The sequence below is a fragment of the Chiloscyllium plagiosum genome, chromosome 14 (assembly GCF_004010195.1).
Source record: "Chiloscyllium plagiosum isolate BGI_BamShark_2017 chromosome 14, ASM401019v2, whole genome shotgun sequence".
Lineage (NCBI taxonomy): Eukaryota > Metazoa > Chordata > Chondrichthyes > Orectolobiformes > Hemiscylliidae > Chiloscyllium > Chiloscyllium plagiosum.
In genome coordinates, this window is record NC_057723.1 from 67,567,053 (window position 1) to 67,588,113 (window position 21,061).

General features: G+C 43.2%; 1 protein-coding gene across 2 annotated transcripts in view; it reads right to left on the reverse strand.

Moving 5' to 3' along the window:
- The window catches only part of LOC122556786 (serine/threonine-protein kinase 32A-like), a 303,260-nt gene that overhangs the window by 137,320 nt on the left and 144,879 nt on the right, over nucleotides 1-21,061 (reverse strand). The gene's annotated exons all lie outside the window — the stretch shown is intronic.

Below are 21,061 nucleotides of genomic sequence, written 5' to 3' on the forward strand. Positions count from 1 at the left end.
CATAAGACCTTCCCTCCATAACAGGCAACATCCCAGTAAATCTCCTCTGAACACTTTCCAAAGCTTCCACACCCTTCCTATATTGCGGTTACCAGACTGTATGCAAAACTCAAAATGTGGTTGCAACAGAGCTGCAGCATAACTTCATGATTCCCAAACTCAATCCCTCTACCAATAAAAGCTAACACACCATATGCCCTGTCAACCTGGGTGGCAATTTTCATGGATCTATGTACCTGGACACTGCGATCTCTCTGCTCATCTACACAACCAAGAATTTTACCATTAACCTAGTACTCTGCATTCCTGTTACTCCTTCCAAAGTGAATCACCTCACACTTTTCCGAATTAAACTCCGTTTGCCACCTCTCAGCCCAGCTCTGCAGCTTATCTATGTCCCTCTGTAATCTACAACATCCTTTGTCATTATCCACAACTCTACCAACCTTAGTGTCATCCCCAAATTTACTAACCCATCCTTCTATGCCCTCATCCAGGTCATTTACATAAATGACAAACGACAGTGGCCCCAAAACAGATCCTTGTTACCACTAGTAATTGAACTCCTGGATGAACATTTCCCATCAACCACCATCCTCTGTCTTCTTTCAGCTAGCCAATTTCTGATCCAAACCGCCAAATCACCCTTGATCCCATGCCTCCGTACTTTGTGCAATAGCCTACTGTGTGGAACCTTATCAAATGCCTTACTGAAATCCATATACACCACATCAACTGCTTCTCTCTCATCCACTTGTTTGGTCACTTTCTCAAAGAACTCAATAAGGTTGTGAGGCATGACCTCCCCTTCACAAAACTGTGTTGACTACCCCTAAATCTCTAGATGATTATAAATCCTATCTCTTATGACCTTTTCCAACACTTTACCCATAACTGAAGTGATGCTCACAGGTCTATAATTTACAGGCTTGTCTCTACTCCTCTTCTTGAACAAGGGGACAACATTTGCTATCCTCCAGTCTTTTGGCACTATTCCTGTAGACAATGACAACATAAAGATCAAAGCCAGTGGCTCAGCAATCTCCTCCCTGGCTTCCCAGAGAATCCATGATAAATCCCATCCAGCCCAGAGGACTTATCTATTTTTACTCTTTCCAGAATTAACACCAAGGGTCTTAATTAACTAAGCTTGTTTTTAATAAGGTGTCACTTCTGCTTTAAGTCAGGTAAACTCAATCGTGTCATGGTAACAGTGGGATACTGCAAACAAGGCTCCAACACAAAAACACCCATTCTTTAATCAGAAACGCTAGAGCGGGAGCTTCTTGTAATTCCTGAGCCTAATGGCATATCTTCAAGAGTTTACTAGGATAGTATACTTTGGGGCAACCACTTACCATGGTGTTGTCCCATTTCCTGTGCACGCTAATAGTGTATTTCCATTTTACTGCAGTTTTTAAATAATGAGATTTTCTTGGGACATGGATGAAATTTGAATTCAATAAAAATCTGGAATAAATGGCGACCACTGTTGAATGCCATTAAAAAAAACTAGTTTACTAGGATATTGTAGGGAAAAAATCTGCTGCTCTTATTTTACCTGGTACGACCTACATGTGTCTTCGGATCAACAGAAAGATAGTTGATGCTTAGCTGTCCTCTAGGCAATTATGGATGTGCAATAAAAGTCAGTAAATAAATAAACAAACACAAACACCAGGAATTCCACAATCAATATATTTAAAAAGAAATATGCTCCTGACCGCATTACCGCCTTGGTTCAAACATGGACAGAAATGGTTATATCCAGAGGTGAGGTGAAGTGAGAGTGACTGCTCTTGGCATCAAGGCCACATTTGACTTAGTGTGACATTGCACAGCTTTAGTGAAACTGGAGTTAATGGGAATTGGGAAACACTCTCCATTAGTTGGAGAGAAGCCTGGTACAAAGGAAGATGTTGGAGGTTGTTGGAGGTCAATCACTGCACCTCAAAGGCATCTCTACAGGAGTTCCTCAGGGTAGTGTATTTCAGCTGCTTCATCAATGACCTTCTCTCCATTGTAAAGTCAGAGATGCGATGTGCGCTGATAACTGCACCATGTTCATGCCTCCACAGATACTACAACAGTCTATGTCCAAATGCAACAAAGGCAATGTCCAAGCTTGGGCTGATAAGTGGTAAGTAACATTTGTACCTCACAAATGCCACACAATAAAAACCTTCAATAAGAAAGGCTTTAACCATCACCCCTTGATATACAATGACATTACCATCGTTGAATCCTCTCCTAACACCATGTAAATAGAGTGGCTACAATAACAAATCAGAAGCTGGAAATCCTGCAATGAGTAACTCACCTCCTGACTCCTCAAATCCTGTCTATCATCTACAAGGCACAAGTCAGGATTGTGATGGAATACTTCCACGCTTGGGCGAGTGCAGTTCCAACAACACTCAACGATCGTGACACAATTCATGATAAAGCATCCAACTTGATTGGCACAATGTCCACAACATTCATACCCTCCACCACCAACACAATAGCAGGTAGAGTGTACCAGTTGCAAAGCACATTATAGAAATTCACCATGGTTTCATTAACATCACCTTCCAAATCAACCATCCAGAAGGAAAAGGACAGCAGTCACTGGGAACACTATCACCTGCAGGTTTCCCATCAAGCCACTCATTATTGCCATTCCTTCACTGTTGTTGTTAGGTCAAAATCCTGGACTTCCTTCTTAATAGCACTGTGGGTATACCTACACAAGGCTGCAGTGTCTCAAGAAAGCAGCTCAACATCTTCTCAAGGCAATAAAGGATGGGCATTAAATGCTGGCCCAGCAAGCAACATCCACATCCAATGAACAAATAAAAGAGATCTTTTGACTGCTTGTCAAGTATCATTCAGAGTGAAGAGTCCCAACCAGAGACTGCTGGGTCTGCTTTTGCCTTCTGATTAATGTGGCAAGGCAGAGAAGCACAAAACAGGTGAGATGGCCAATGAATAGTGGGAGTTTAGGTGTGAGGCATTTGGGGGCATGAGGGTACATAGTAGCACCTTCAAGATTACATCCTTGCAACCTGCTGACATTTAAAACCTGTGCTTGTGGCATGACCTTGTTTCATTAGATGGAAGAGAAATGGTAAAGAACATGCTTTTGTTTATTTAGCATCTTTTTCATGCTGTGGATGCCCTAAAGCGGTCTATGCCAAATATAAACTTCGCAAGAGTAGTCACTGAAGTAATGTAGTTACCTAGACATTCTTTTGCACAAAGTCAGATCTCACAAACTAAGTCTGATAAATGAGCTGAAAGCTGGTGTCAGTGATGCATGAAGATTAAGTACCAACAGGGTCTGAAAAAAGATCACTGGACCTGAAATGTCAATTCTGCTTTCTCTTCACAGATGCTGCCAGAACCGCTGAGCTTTTCCAGCAATTTCCGTTTTTGTTTCTGATTTCCAGCAGCTGTAGTTCTTCGGTTTTATTGTTTTTGTGAAGATTAAGTGTTGACCAGGGCATTCACTGGAACTCCCAACACTCCTTCAGACGGTGTTGTGGAATCTTACATGCTCACTCACAATAGCAGGTAGGTCCTCTTTATTTGTTAACATGGTCTAAACCAGCTTCACTGACAGAAGAATCCAGTGATTCAGCTTCATTTACATACAAGGAAGGGTTTTATGAGACCTATTGAACTCTGCATTCAGTGCAAATATACATAGCAAACAGTCACTTATTATGGTTTTACTCAGAGAGAGACCAGAGGCTGGGCACAGCGTCCATTGAAGGACAGTGAGCAGGCCTTTGAAGTTCACGGCTTATTCCAAAGCTATCCAACTTGAAACAGCAGCAGGATGCTATGGAAGGTAAGTCTGAGAGAGTGCACTCAGGCGGGACCTGTCTTGAGTGTTGGCTACCATACCCTTTGCTGGGAGGCTTTCTCCAAACATCTTACCTGGACCCCACAATCTATGGGAGTCAAGAGGCTGACTGGAAAATGCCAACCTGTTCTCTTTAGTAAGATAAAGTAGCTCTTAGTGAGCTGCATTGGATACCCGTCATGAAAAGTGGACAGACCTGCTGGCCTCTACATCCCATCTCTGTGAAAATGGCCCAGGCATAGGATGGAACTGCACTGTAACCAGTGGTGCCAATTTTAGCTTGCCTTTGCACCTAGTCCTGGTAAAGCCTAAAAAAAAAGGCCTCATTCTCCAAACCCTGTGTGGGAATCTGGAACAGATTAGTTAGATATTTACTACATTTTGGAAATATTAATTATTTAGAGAATATCTCTAAATCCCAAACTGAAAGAACTGGAAATAAGGTAACATCTGTGGGAAAATCTCCTGACTTTGCACACTCTTTGAGAACTTCACCCACAAAGACTGTATTGCAGAAACATATGCATGTGCTGCACACAATTTTCTAATTGAATTCCTAATGAGGCAGGAACTCCACTGCGAGAACAAATTCTGAAAATTATTTTTCATTAATGCTGCTGCTATATCACTGTATCATTATAAAGTGAATTCAAACTCCATGATCAATTGACAGAGCTATCTTTTCATTTTGCAACTGTATCCTGCACCAATTAATGTTGCCAAGTTTATTGAAGGAGAGGTTGGCAATTGAGACAGAACTGCCTGGAACATCGCAGAGTGCAGTATGAAAAGCCACTGATCCATAACTGGATCGTACTTATTAATGTGGAAAGAATCATTTGTAGTGAGTCACATTGTGTAATAGGAAATGCAACTGCTGATTTGCGTCTCCAATGGCAACAGGACTTGGCAATCAACAGGAAGGAGATTAAAAGGTTTTAAATTGGCAAGACAAATTGATAAGTCCGAGTATCTTGACAGGAAAGAGGACACAACAGAAGCAATTGATAGAATTCAACCAGTCAATTATTGGTAGCTTTGTTAATATCGCTATTTGTTTCCTGCTTTTGAAAGTTGCTGCAATTACATGACCAATTACAATATGTTCAGTGTTACGTTTTCAGGAGAAGCAACTCAATCATTTCAGCTGAAACAGTAAACATATTCTCCTGTTGAAAAGTCAGTAACTGATACACCTGACCTAAGAGTTAGGATTGTCTCTATGACATATTACACGACTTTAATGACCTAATTACATGACTTATCAGTTACGATCAAGACACCCGAGATGGCCTTTACAGCAGAATTCAACACAGCAATGTGAAACCACAGAAATCCTGAAAGTGTCTTGTTACAAACAAAGGAACTTAAATGTTCATCATACCTCACTGAGAATCTCATTTCCCTAAATGCAAAGGAAAGTTTAGAGGAACATTTGAGGTTAGTTAACTCAGTTGGCCAGATGGCTGGCTTGTGATGCAGAATAATACCAACAATGTGGGTTTAATTCCTGCATAAGCTGAAGTTACCGCGAAGGATTCTCCTTCTCAACCTTCCCCGTCATCTGAGGTTTGATGACCCTCGGGTTAAACCACCACCAGTCTGAAAAAATCGATACAGCCGGTGTCCTGTCACCAAGTCACCTTTTATTTATATGCAGAGTATACTGGCTTTAGCCAGCCAGCTCAGAGTTGGTCACCTGGGCTGAGATGATTTGGAGGAGCCAGTGTTGGACTGGGGTGTACAAAGTTAAAAATCACACAACACCAGGTTATAGTTCAACAGGTTTATTTGGAAGCACAAGCTTTCAGAGCGCTGTTCCTTCATGATGAAGGAGCACTGCTCCAAAAGCTAGTGCTTCCAAATAAACCTGTTGGACTGAAACCTGGTGTCGTGTGATTTTTAACCAAGACTGAGGAGACTCTAAATCCCCGTTAATATTTGGTCAGCCAGGCCTTCCTGATTTGCCCAGGTTAACAACTCCAATCAAGGATCTCATGGTCAATGAGATCCATCTGGTTCCAATCACTACCTCTTCCTACCCCCACTGACTGCTAAGTCTAGAGATGTAGGCCTGATCTTTCACAGGTAGATTTTCATGCAACATTTTGCACCCCAGGTCCAGTTCCTCTATGTCGGACTCTGATACGGGTGCCAAATACCGGACAGTGGCCCACCTCATGTCCAAAGCGTCTCGGGAGTATTTCCTCCTCTTCTTCGATGGTAAAGGTATCAAGGCTGCATCTGTCTTAGACTCTGAGGTTTCCTCGACATTAGATAGAGGGGGAACACCTGCGGTTTCTGCCAGGCCTTCCAGCTGTACTGAAGGGCCAGGTATGTTTTGCTCCTGTCCTGTTTGTGAGGTAAAAGCTTTCAGATGATGCACATTTGCTCAGGACCACCTCACCTACCTGAATTTTGAAAGTCATGGGACCTGACCTGGCGTCCACCTCACCTCATACCCATATGGGGCCATTTCCATGGTTTCAGCACCAAACTTTGTCCCCTGAAATAAATTAACTCTCTCACTCAGAGGAGGAGTGCAGTTAGCATTGGCATTGTTGCTGCTGTTTCACACCACTCCCACACCCCCTACCCCACTCCCAGTCTGGAAAAATCAGATTTAACCTGGTGTGGAGTGTTCTCCTCATCAGCAACTCTGCTGGAGCCATCCCTGTTGTTGCATGACCGGTGGTCCTATATGTAAACAGGAACTGGGACAGTTTGGCATCGAGTGATGCTGCAGGCTCTTTCTTTAAGCCTGCCTCAATGTCTGCCTGCTATTTCCACAGACCTTTGGACAATGGATGGTATGGAGCTGTCCTTATGTGCTGAATACCATTCGACTTCAGGAAATACTCAAACTCCCTACTGATAAATGACGTGCCATTGTCCATGACCAATAATTCTGGGAGATCATCGAGAATGATGCTTGCAGCTTCTCAATTGTCATCCCTGAGTTTGCTGAACGAACTTTATGCACGTCCAACTTTGAATGGACATCCACAATGACCAGGAACATTAAGCCCATGAAAGGACTGGCATAATCAACATGTAACTGAGTTTAGGGTTTACCTGGCCATTCCACGAGTGTGGAGGCACTGCCATTGGAAATTTTTGATCTTCTTGGTGCTCTGGATACTATCCTACCAATGCAGTTATGTTGGCATCCCACTCTGGCAACCAGACATAGCTCACTGCCAGCATCTTCATTTGGGAACGCCTAGATAACCCATGTGGCAGTGACATCAACTTGGGATAATCCCCATTGCTCCTCATAGTAATATGCCATTCTGTAGTGATCTGGCCTTGCTAGGTCCAGAAATATTTCAATCCTGGTTGCGATGGCCCTTCTGTTTCCCTCCATTCCCACCAGGTGGTTTAGTTTCACTGGACAGTTGGATATTCCCAGCGGTGACTGGGTGTCCAGGAAGTGTAAAGCCAAAATGGATTCTTCCAGGGGAGGCACCACCAGTGGAGTATCTGTCAGTCAGAGGTGACTCAAGGCATTCGCATTAGCCACTTGGCTTCCTGGAAGTTACCTAACTTATATGCACTGCGAATAACGGCCCAAAACTGAATTATATCGGAAGCTATGGACGACACTGCCTTGTCTTCCTTCAATAGTCCTCGCAGGGGTTTGTGATCTATTATATGACAAATTCCTGACTGCAAAGGTACTGGTGGAACTTCCTCATACCAAAGATGACTGCCATACCTTCCTTCTCTATCTGAGCACATTTGTGTTCAGCATCAGCAAAAGTCTGGAAAGCATGCAACTTTTGAGTGGTCCTCTCGGTTGGGCCACCACTGAGCCAACACTACCCTGATACTATATGGGGTAGCACTGTACGTCAGCGCTACCTCTCGCTTTGGATCACAGTGGGCCAACATCTTAGATGATAATAACTGCTTTTACTTGCCTAAAAAAATCATTTCTTGGCTATATGTTCACTTGCTGAAAATGTGTTGCTGGAACAGCGCAGCAGGTCAGGCAGCATCCAGGGAACAGGAGAATCGACGTTTCGGGCATAAGCCCTTCTTCAGGAATATGTTCACTTCCAAGGCTGACCCTTTTCCAATAGCAGGTGTAAAGGTGACAAGATGGAAGCCAAGTTATGTATGCATTTTCAGTAATAATTCACTAAGCCAAGGAAAGAGCTAAACAGCAATATAGACATGGCAGTTGGGACTCATTTGATCATCCTCACTTTATCTTCCAATGGGTGTAACCTGGTCTTGTAATCCAAGTAGGTCACTTGGGACGCCTGGAACACACATTTTTCCCTTCTACAGCGCACACCCTTCCAGGAGAAACGTTCAAGCATTCTGTCCAAATTTCTTAAGTGCTCTTTATTGGTCTTCCCGGTTATTAACACATCATCCAGATAAATGCAACCAGGGTAGCCCTTTGCAAAATATTCTCCATGGTCCGCTGGAAAAGGGAGCAGGCCAATGATACCCAAATGGCAGTCTCGTATATTGGTATGAATCTTTGTGGGTATTAATTGTGCCATGCGTCTGGGACTCCTCACCGAGTCGCAATTGCAGGGTAGCATGGCTCATGTCCATATTCTTAAAGGACAGTCCCCTGCCAATTTTGTGTACAAGCCCTCTATGCAAGGCATGGGGTATTTCCCCAGCTGTGCAAAGCAGTATACCATTGGCTTAAAATCCCCACAAAGGCAAACTGAGCCATCAGGCTTCATAATCGGTACAACTGGTACAGCCCATTCCGCAAATTGCACTGGTTTGATGATTCCTTCCCTCTCCAGCCTCCTGGTTTCTGCCTCTAGTTTTGCCAAAAGGCAAATGGCACTGGATGGTCCTTGCAGTATCTCGTAACTGCTTTCTCGTCAACTTGTAAAGTTCCTTTGACCCCTTTGATAGTCGCAAGCCCTTCCTGAAAAACTCCTGGGCAGTTCACTAGGACTTCACTGAGGTAGCCATTTTCTAATGGAAAACTGTTGAGCCAATCTGGGTGAATTTTTCTCAACCAATTCTGTCCCAACAAGCCTTAGCCTGAGCCTGTTACCACTATCAGTGGTAACTACACAAACTGCTTATCACAGGACACTGGAACTAAATCAGTATGTTAAATCTGCAACGGTTCCCCAGGGTATGTTCTTGGTTTGGCTGTTTTACAAAAAAAGAAGAATAAAGAAAATTTACAGCCCAGGAATAGGCCCTTCAGCCCTCCAAGCCTGAGCTGATTCAAATGTACAGTCTAAACCTGTCAGTCAATTTCTAAGCATCTGCATCCCTCTACTCCCCACCTATTCATGCATTTATCCGGACGCATCTTAAATGAATCTACTGTGCCTGCCTCTACCACCTCTACTGGCAACACTTTCCAAACGCCCACCACCCTCTGTGTGAAGTACTTGTCACGTGTATCCCTCTTAAACTTTCCACCTCTCACCTTGAAAGTGTGATCTCTCGTTATTGAATCCTTCACCCTGAAAAAAAGCTTGTCTCTATCCACCGTGTCTATACCCTTCATGATTTTATAAACCTCAATCAGGTCCCCCCTCAATCTCCTTTTCTCTAATGAAAATAAACCTAACCTACTCAACCTCTCTTCATAGCTAGCACCTTCCATACCAGGCAACATCCTCGTAAATCTTGTCCTCTCTTAGCTCTCCTAATCCCTTTCTTCAGCTCCCTTCTGGCTATCCTGTATCCCTCTAACGCTCTGTCTGAACCTTGTTTCCTCAACCTCATGTAAGCTTCCTTCTTCCTCTTTACAAGACATTCAACCTCCCTCGTCTACCAAGGTTCCCTCACATGACCATTTCTTTCCTGCCTGACAGGTACATATATATCAAGGACACGTCGTATGTTTTCTTGAAAAAGTTCCACATTTCAACGTCATCCTTCCCTGACAGCCTATGCTCCCAACTTATGCTCCTCAGATCCTGTCTTACAGCATCGTATTTAACCTTCCCCCAATTGTAAAACCTACCCTGTTTCACGCACCTATCTCTCTCCATAACCAAGGTGAAAGTCACAGAATTGTGGTTACCATCACCAAAATGTTCACCCACTAACAAGCACATCACTTGTCCCGGTTCGTTACGAAGTACCAAATCCAATATAGCCTCCCCTCTGGTCGGACAATCTACGTACTGAGTTAGAAAAGCTTCCTGGACACACTGCACAAACACCGCCCCATCCAATCTACTTGATCTAAAGAGCTCCCAATCAATATTTGGGAAGTTGAAATCGCTGATGACTACTACCCTGTGGCTTCTGCACCTTTCCAAAATCTGTTTCCCAATCTGTTTCTACACATCTCTGCATCTATAGGGGAGCCTAAAGTAAACACCCAACAAGGTGACTGCTCCTTTCCTATTTCTGACTTCAGCCCATACTACCTCAAAAGACAGATCCCCCTCGACCTGCCTTTCTGCAGCCGTCATACCATTTCTAATTAGCAACGTCACCCCCCTCCTTTTTTACAACCCTCCCTAATCTTACTGAAACATCTGTTACCAGGAACCTTCAACAACCATTCCCGTCCCTCTTCTATCAACGTTTCCGTGATGGCCACAACATCGTAGTCCCAGGTGCCGATCCACGCCTTACGTCCACCCACCTTATTTCTGATACTACTTGCGTTGAAGTGTACACATTTGAACCAATCTTTGTGTCCACAAGTATTCCCTGTCAGTGCTACCTTCTCCACAGCCTCCCTATATTCTTGGACATCCTGACAAACAGCTAGCCTACTTGCTGGACTACAAGTCCGGATCCCATTCCCCCTGCCAAATTAGTTTAAACCTACCCGAAGAGTGCTAGCAAACCTACCTCCCAGGATATTGGTGCCCTTCTGGTTCAGGTGCAACCCGTCCTGCCTGTACAGGTCCCACGTTCCCCAGAATGCAGTCCAATTGTCCAAATACCTGAAGCCCTTCCTCCTACACCATCCTTGCAGCCACGTGTTCAACTGCACTCTCTCCCGATTCCTTGCCTCACTGTCACGTGGCACCGGCAACAACCCAGAGATGACGACTCTGTCCGTCCTAGCTTTTAGCTTCCAGCCTAACTCCCTGAGCTCCTGAATGACCTCCCCACCCCTCTGCCTACCTATGTCATTGGTGCCAAAGTGCACCACGACATCTTTACCCACTTGCTTCTTATATAAGAATAAAATGCTTTGGGATTCTCCTTAATTCTGCTCGCTAAAGCTATTTCATGATCCCTTTTAGCCTGCTTGATTCCTCGTTTAAGACTTGTCCTACTCTTCTGATATTCTTCCAGGGCCCGTTCTGTTCTTAGCTGCCTGGACCTTATGAATGCTTCCCTTTTCCTCTTGGCTAGTCATATAGTTTCTCCTGTCATCCACGTTTCACGAATCTTGCCCTTCCTATCCTTTGCCTTCAACGGGACATGCCTATCCTGCACTATCTTTAACCTATCTTTGAAAGCCTCCCACATCTCAAATGTGGACTTCCCTTCAAATAACTAATTGTGTTTTGCACAAATTTAAGGGTTGGAGTCTTGAGATAGTCTTGTTAAAGACAGGTGCTCCAACCACAGTTACAGGTGCGCCAGAATCGGCCTCCATGGGAACTGAGTGATCATTTAATCAAACATTAATTTTAATTGGTTCTGATTTGGATCTCTCTAAGAAATGTAATCGTTCCAAACCACATGTAGGGTACTTTCCAGGGTGTGCACAATCCTGGGTATCAGCTCATGAGTTTCTCACTCAAGTCAGGCCTTGTAGGACTCCTTTGCTATCTCAAGTCCACATACCGGCAGCAACTACAATGGCTTGCCAGCTCAGATCCTGAACAATTTCTTAGCCACTTTTTATGGGATTCTGCTGTGGGCTGGTCTAAGAGTCCCTCTAATCAGTATATTCCCTGCGCCTCTGTGGTTCCCCATACTCAAGCGATGTTCCCCAAGCTCAGTCGGACAGGTGAGGCAGTCTATCTGCCTTAAGATGCCCTGTGGCTCCTATACTCCACTTGCCACATTTTCTAATGACAAAGCCAGTTGTAGTGCCTGTTTGTAGTCCAGTTGGGCTTCGGCTAACAGGTGGTTCTGCATGGTTGTCATTAATCCCACATACCAAATGGTCTCAGCATTGCATTCAGGGTTAACCCAAAATCACATGCCTCTGGTAACTGTCTTACCCTTGTCAAATATCCCAATACAGATTCTCTCAGTTCTCAAATAGCCGAATAAAATCGATAGTGTCTCAGGATTACAGGAGACTTGGGGTCGTAATACTCCTTAACCAACTCTGTCAACTCTTGGAAGGTTTTTGTGTCCGTTTCTCTGGAAAAGTTGAGCCTCTTATAACGGAAAACACTGCAAGCAATCAGAAGGATTGACCATTGTTTTTCATCTGCTCCAAGTCGTATGCCCAGAAAAATATTGCATTCTTTCCACATACTAAGCCCAGTCTTCAACAGCAGAATCTAACAACTCAAACTTCCCAAATAAAGGCATGATGCCAGAAATGCTTATCCCAATTCCAAGATGACTTTGCAAGCGAATGTTCTTCAGCCATATACTGTTTTCTCCCGTCGCCACTGAAGTAATTGCATAGAAGCCGGTATCCCATCATCAAGTCACCCTTTATGAACATACAGTAGATGTGGCTAGCCTTCTTAGAGTTAGTCTCCTGAACTGATAGATACTAAATTCCCTTATTTATTTTTATATTTATTATGTATATACATATTTTTTTCTAATCCTCTACACTACTGCCATACTGCAGTAGTGCTTATTTTTCCCAGTTGAGAGATACAGTGAAAACACCAGGAAAGAAGAGACGGCCTCACACACTCCAAGTGAGACCATGCAACATTAAACCTAGCCGATGGAAACCTGCAGTCATTTCCTGATATTTTTTTCTTTTTTCCTTTTTCTCCACATTACAGCCTAATGGTGGTCGGACTTATTTTTTTTCCCTAGCACCCATGTGTGTGTGCAGTTGAGAGACACAGTGAATTCCCTGATTATATTCTTTTTCTTTTCAATAAAGAAAACTAAAAGAACAAATACCTTCCCTAGAAAAGGGGAGAGAAAAAGACACTATAATGATGTGTCTCTATAATCATTTTATATGATTATAGAGACACATCATTGTTACTATAGGGTTTATTGGTTTCCGTCTAGGTGTCTAGGCATGGAAGGACCATGTGACTGGAATATATGAGGATATTTTGGGTGGATAGGGAAGCATGTGTTAACAGTGAGTTGACATGGGGGCATGAGGGTGGCATGTGAAGTCGGAGGGAGCAGTCAGAGTTGGTGTGCGAGGGGTGAGGAAAAGATGACCTAAAATGTAACCAAACAACTGGGACAAATTCTGAAAGAACGAAGTTGGGCATTTTAAACAGCTCATACTGGGACATGGCTTCCCAGTCCTGGTCACCTCTGATCTGCTTTTGGGGTAACAGACCTGCCTCCATCTTGCACCCATTCACATGGGAGCAAAGACCTTGTCATTCGGGCACTTTCTACTAAGATGTACAGTGAGCCAAGAAATTATTGACTCAAGATACTCACCTTGATATTAAAATCTGATCCTGAAGTTTCTGTTCTTTCAATATCACTGGATCAAAATACTGGAATTTGTCCCGAGCATCATTGAGAATGAACTTACGTCATACGGGCTGCACAGCTTCAAGGAGGCTCTTTACCACCTTTTCAAAGGCATTTAAAGTTGAGCAATGCTGACCTTGCCAGCACATCCCAAGAAAGAATGAAAGATAGGGAGGTACCCCCACTGCATGACGATGTTGTCTCCTTCTGCCATTTCTGCGAACAGAACCTTCCTCCTCCTCCAGGTCTCCAGCTCTTTGTGGCATCTTGCTTCAGTGTAGTGCAGTGACAGGCTGAGGCACAGACTCTCTTTCCCAAGACAACTAACAGCCTCAGTTCATTGGCTGTTTGAATGTCATTCTCCAGCTGTTTGAATGCTGTTCTCCTGCTGTTCGAATGCCGGTGTCCATTTCCCCTCCAATTTAATTGGTCAGAGAATCCATACTTATAGACATTATGGATTCATCAATGGGAAAATTCCCAAACGTTTGTCACCAAAAGTACATTTCTGACACAACTCCTGTTTCTTGCCTTCATGGTGAAAATTCAGCTTCCAGAATCCACAATGGAACTCTAGCCCTCTCCCTGCTCAGATTACAATGCATATAACAGAATCTATTTGCCTCCTCAGTTCTTTTAGGTTCCTTTCTGCTCATTTTGTTCCCATTGAATTTACTACTACAATCGACTCCAAACCTTTTACACATAAGATCATTTTGAATTGAAGTGCATCACAAGATCTACCCCAAATAAAATAAAGAACAGTTTATTTTTAGTGCTGTATAACTTTAAAAACCAAATACATCTAATTACTCATTTTGTCCTCTATTCATCAAGTCTCTGTATGACACCTATGACTGTACATTATCTGCCAGTGCCTTGAAGAGTGCATTGTAGCTTGAGATTGTTAGTCATATATCCATTTGATGGATTGTATCTGAGACAGGTACCTTGGCTTTCTTCATTTGCAAGAACACGTTCACTTTAAAAGTGCAGGATAATAAAATCAAGTGTTTTCCCTGTTTACGAGTTCCGAAAAATCACTGTACTTTGATCTGACAGTCAATTCAATATAATTTGATCATAATGATCTCCATATCAACTCCACCTTTTTGTAAATCAAACATCTGATGCCTTTTGAAAGCCAGCCCTCTGACATATATTTGAAGGAATAGATTTGAGACAATTGAGGTATTGTTCCATCACATCTAATTCCTGATGTTGCTTGTTAAATTCTTCAGATATGCACAGAAGTTCTGTGTGGAACAATTTTTCTTTGTCTTTGATTCTTTTCCGGTACTTTCTCCAGCCTTTGGAAGTGTTGCAGCATTTTACATTTTAACTGGGAAGACTACAGGCCCAGTTTCGATTTAAATGCCTTCAGAGCATGATCTTATGTGGCAAGTGTCTGTCACTTCCCTTCAGTTCACAGTATAGCTCATTCAGTTTTTATGTTATGTCTATAAGGAACCAAAGCTGAGCAACCAAGCATTGTCTGACAGCTTACTGTATACTTCATTCCTTGATTTAAGAAAAATGACAGCTTCAGGCATCAGATCTAAAAATCTTTGCAGGACCTTCCCTCGACTTAATTGCCTCACTTCAAATGGAGGATGAGTTCACCATAGACAACAATGAGTTCATTGAGTAAAGATTTAAACAAGTGATTCTGAAGGGCTGTTTATGAATCAAATTTACAATCTTAAGAACAACTCTCATTAGATAGGAAAAGCTCTACTCGCTAATGCTTGATGGAATAAACAGTGGTAATTGACCAAAGAGGGGAAATTAGGATCATTTCTGCAAAATGCAACAAAGCCTGCATTTTCACCAAGCATGGCTGCTGTCTCATTTATTGTGATGGAAAACAGTTTTCTGATTGCAATGTTTTTCTCAAGCATATACTTTTTGAATTGGAAATGCCGGTGTTGGACTGTGTCTATAAGGGTGTGTGTGGGTGTCTGTGTGTACCTGTGTCCATGTGTATGTGAGAGTGTGTGTGTTTAGGAATAAAAAAAGGTTTGTGATTTACACATGAAAGAAGTGATCACATTACAGGTGATCACCATTGCACTACACACACACACACACAGATATTCCTAAACACACACACACACACTCTCACATACACACGGACACAGATACACACAGACGCGCACACAGACACCCACACACACCCTTATAGACACACACACACTCCCACATCCACCCCCTCGCAGACTTAAGACACTCTGCACTCACTATACACACACACACACACACCCCACCCCAGACAGACACACACACACACAGACAGACAGACAAAGACCCACATGCACACATATATTTTGGGGGGTGAATTTGTACTTGCAGAGTTACATTGCACTTTACTCAAAAACTGCATACATTCATGTAGAACTCTGAGCTCAAAAACTGCATGAATTTATGTAAAACTCTGTTATCTCACTTTTTAGATTAGAATCAATCTAATCATCAGGTCATAGACAGAGAACACAGGGGGCTAACACGTTCACCATATTGTCTAGCTATCACCATTGTTAATAGCTAACCCGAGAATGCAACTTTTAAAAAAAGGTTTTGTGATTTACACATGAAAGAAGTGAAACTATCACTGTATTCTAACAGATGAAAGGCTTAAAAATCAATTTTTCAACATATAATTTCAGTTACATCACACTGTAAATTTTTGCTATAAATTCTGTGTTATGATCGAACCCTCCACTATCACCTGATGAAGGAGCGTCGCTCCGAAAGCTAGTGCGCTTCCAATTAAACCTGTTGGACTATAACCTGGTGTTGTCTGATTTTTAACTTTATACTTTTTGAACTCATTGTTGATATCCTTAACCCCTGTTCTTTCTAATGGGCAAAAGAGTGAGAAGTTCCTCTTTAATTGTTATGACTTTTGTACATATGTACAACCATATGTACAAAAACCATATGTACAAAACAAATCAGCTGGGCTGTGTCAGTCATATCAATGGTTTCATTGAACTGCAGTGAGAAGCATTCAGTCCTTCAGGTCCTGCTGTAGTTGCTGAAAGTTGTCATCGGATAGATTCCACTTGTAATGCGACTGTGGAGCAGTAAGTGATATGCTCTGGATTGTCACTATTATTTCTCCTTTGTTCTTAAAATTTTTGAATAAACAGTCAGTAGTCATAGTCATTGTTAGTTTAATTGCTTTATAATCTGTGAATGAGTTCTTGTGTTTTGCTGGAAGATGATAAACATGAAACACTGCTTCAGTGCAGACCGCAGCTCTCCTGCTGTTTTGGAAACAAATTACTTGAGCTGACAAAACTGCCCTCAGCTCAACTTTCTTTGTCTGAAGCGTGCTGTTCAAGAGAAAACTATCCTTGAATTTAAAGTGTTTCATTGTGTGGTGTTGTTCCAAATTCCTCTTTTTACTCCTCAGTATACTTTGGCAACATACATGGCGAGTGGTCTTATCTTCTACAGTTGTGAACAGAAGTTCATTTTCCCATTGGCGAAGAAAGTTGTATATTTTTGGATTCTTTGAAATGGTTCAGGATCATCATGCATCATTATTGCATCATCTTGTAGTTTATTCAAACTCATTGGGAAACATGCTGGAAATTCAAGGCCTGCTATTTCCAGAGTTTTCACAAAAGTTTAGCATTTTATAAAATATGCAGAATTCCCTAATTCAACTGACTTTCAAACTCAGGTTGACAGCCCAGTTTCTGTAGTTCTGTAACCCCCTTCGCTTCACCAAACTAGTTCTCAACTTAAGTAACTTTTCCTTTAACTCCTCCCATTTCCTCCAAATCCAGTGGGTGGCATTGGGCACTTGGATGGGCCCTAGCTACATCTCCCTCTTTGTCAGCTACATCAAACAGTCCCTCTTCAGTACCTACACAGGCATCTTCTGCTGTTACATTAATGACTGCATTGGTGCTGCTTCCTGCACCCAGGTTGATCAACTTCGCCCATAACTTCCACCCCGCCCTTAAATTCACTTGGTCTATCTCAGACACTTCCCTTCTCCTTTGTTGACCTCTCCATTTCCATCTCTGGCAACAGTTTCCAGACAGAGATTTACTACAATCCCACAGACTCCCATAACTATCTGGACTACATCTCCTCCAACCCAGTATCCTGCAAGAACTCCATTCCATTTTCCCATTTCCTCTGTTTCTGTCGCATCTGCTCAGACAAGGAGACATTCCACTCCCAAGTATCCCAGATGTCCATCTATTTTGAACAATATGACTTTCCTCCCCTCTGTCATCCCATAACTATCTGGACTACATCTCCTCCCACCCAGTATCCTGCAAGAACTCCATCCCATTTTCCCATTTCCTCTGTTTCTGTTGCATCTGCTCGGACAAGGAGACATTCCACTCCCAAGTATCCCAGATGTCCATCTATTTTGAACAATATGACTTTCCTCCCCTCTGTCATCAAGGCAGCCCTCTACTGCACCTCCTCCATTCCCCGTTCCATCATTCTAAGCCCCCCCCATGAAATAAAGACAGGGACCCTTTGTCCTCACCTACACTCCACCATTCTTTCCATCCAATGTATTATCCTGAAACATTTCCTCCACTCCAACAAGAATCCGCCACCAAGAACATCTTCCCCTTCCCACCCCTCTCTGCCTTCCGCAAGGACCATTCCGTTCCCCAATCCTTGCTTCGTGCCACTCTCCCCACCAATCCCCCTGAACCTCTAGGTACCTTCCCCTTCAACCAGAAAAGATGCAAAACCTGTCAGTACACCATAACCCCTCACCTTTATCCAGGGCCCCAAACAGTCTTTCCAGATGAGACCTGCCTCTCCTCCAACCTAATTTACTGTATCCGGTGCACCTGATGTGGTCTTCGCTACATCGGGGAGACCAAACGTAAACTCAGGGCATGCAAGGGCACCTCAGTCAGGCAAGCAAGGTCCGACCAGAACTCCCAGTCACCGCCCATTTTAATTCCCCTTCCCATTCCCTCTCTGACATGACCATCCTTGGCCTCCACTATTGCCACAGCAAACCAGACCACAAATTGGAGGAACACCACCTCATCTTCCACCTGGGCAGCCTACAGGCTGGAGCACTCAACATTGGGTTCTCCAATTTCAAATATCCTTCCTTCCCATCCCTCAATTCCCTTTCCAGCCTCTCCCCCTCCCTTCCATTCCCCTGACCGACTCTTCCTTCCAGCTACCAACTGGATTCATTCCTCCCATCGATCAACCAGGCCATACCCTCTTCCTGTGTTCACCTATCACTACCTCACCTGTCCGTCCCTCTCCCCACCCAAAACCCTCCCCCAACCTCCCATTTATCTGCAGCCTCCTTTACCCCCACTTCCAATCCTTAAAAAGGTTTATAGCTGAAACACTGACTTCTCCATCTCCTGATGCTGCCTGGTTTGCAGTATTTTTCCAGCCTCCCTCCTGCTTGTCTACTTTGGATTCCAGCATCTGCAGGTTTTTTGTCCCCTCAGAGACTGAGCTACAAACTATCACAGATCTGTTCACTGAAGCATATGATAAAATGCACCTCAGTCTAAAATCCTGAAAACAAAGGTTCTCTACCAGCTCGCTCCTGCCACGCAATACCATTCCCTGACCATAAAAATCCACAGCAAGTCTCTAGACAACATGAATCATGTCCTATACCTCTCAAGCCTCCTCTTGGTGCAAGTAGGTAATGACAATGAAAGCCAACATTGACTCCAATATGACAGTGCAGTCTTCAGATGCCTGAGGAACTATGTGTTTGAAATCTGAGACCTCAAACCCCAGCACCAAGCTCTAGGTTTACAGAACAATGTTGTCCCCACCCTAGTGTATGCAGCAGAACCATAAATCATGTACAGTAGACACTTCAAATTCTTGGGAAGTTATTGCCAACACTGATTTTGCAAAATCCTGCAAATCCACTGGCAGGGTAAAAATACCAAAGTGAGTGTCCTCTCCTAGGCCAATATCCCCAGTATCAAGGCAATGGTGTCACACATGATAGGCAGGCCACACAGTCTGCATGCCTGACACAAGACTCCCTAAACAAGTGCTCTACTCCAAGCTGCGCAATGTTAAGTGATCACTAGGAAGGCAGAGGAAATGCTACACAGACATCCTGAAAGCTTCCCTAAACAAATGCACATCTGCGGCTCCTGGATTAAACTATTCAGCCACCACAGAACCCACCCTGCCCCTGGAGTAGAAATAAGTCATTCTCAACTCTAACTGCTAAAGAAGAGCCCAACTCAACCTGAACAAAATATCATTTTATCACTTGTGCAGTTCTGATAGTCATCTTACAGGAAAAGCATCATTGTACCAGAAAAAGTGAAAAGTCGTTCTTTTCTAATACCTGCCATCAAATACCAAACTAAATTGAGAGAAGCTGAATTTGTTTACATTAAAAACAATATGTTTAAGAAAGTTTTGAGGAATTTAATATCCATTAGATTGTCTATAAGATGAACCTTGAAAGATAGTTTATCACAGGCCCTGAGGTTAGGGAACAGGAAGTTGAATGGTTCAGATAAAGCCAATTCACCATCAATGGTGAATACTTATTATGAGGGCATGGATAGGATAAATAGACAAAGTCTTTTCCCTGGGGTCGGGGAGTCCAGAACTAGAGGGCATAGGTTTAGGGTGAGAGGGGAAAGATATAAAAGAGACCTAAAGGGCAACTTTTTCACGCAGAGGGTGGCGCAGAGGGTGCTACGTGTATGGAATGAGCTGCCAGAGGATTTGGTGGAGGCTGGTACAATTACAACATTTAAGACACATTTGGATGGGTATATGAATAGGAAGGGTTTGGAGGGATATGGGCCGGGTGCTGGCAGGTGGGACTAGACTGGGTTGGAATATCTGGTCTGCATGGACGGGTTGGACCGAAGGGTCTGTTTCCATGCCGTACACCTCTATGACTCTAAGTAGACTCTAGCTACAAGTAAGCAATTATAAAATGTCAGCGCATAACTCAACTTATTAAATCCCATATCTACTTGTAAACAAGCCATTACACATACAGAGTTGGACCGAAGGGTCTGTTTCCATGCCGTACACCTCTATGACTCTAAGTAGACTCTAGCTACAAGTAAGCAATTATAAAATGTCAGCGCATAACTCAACTTATTAAATCCCATATCTACTTGTAAACAAGCCATTACACATACTGACAAACAGAGCCAGCTCCTGAGGTTGTAGCGCATTAATGTCTTCTTGTTCAAAGCCCAAGCTGTTGAGCTGCCTGGGAGGCAGTCACATAGCCAATGTCAGGAAGAGTGCCCTTGCCTTGAATCCTAGGCCACAGACCAATCAGCTATTTCTTACTCGGTGAAGCCCTTGGCTCCAGCTTGTCCACTAACCATTCCATTTCTGCTTGAAACAACAGCTGTGTAAACAGCACTTATCATGACTATACAACTACTTGCTTTCAAAGAATGCAGAAATCCCTAAGTAATCCTTGGCTATAAACAGTTCTTTATCTATTTGAGTCCAAAATCAAATATATAAAACATGAAGTCACAGTCTTTACTGGTTCATTGATCTCTCAGCAGCTAGTAATGCTTCAGGTAGACTTCTGGATCTGTGCCTCTGGAACATGTAAAATGTTCAGGGCGACTTACAAATGTGGAGGCCTGGGCAGTCACTTCTGTGGTCACAATT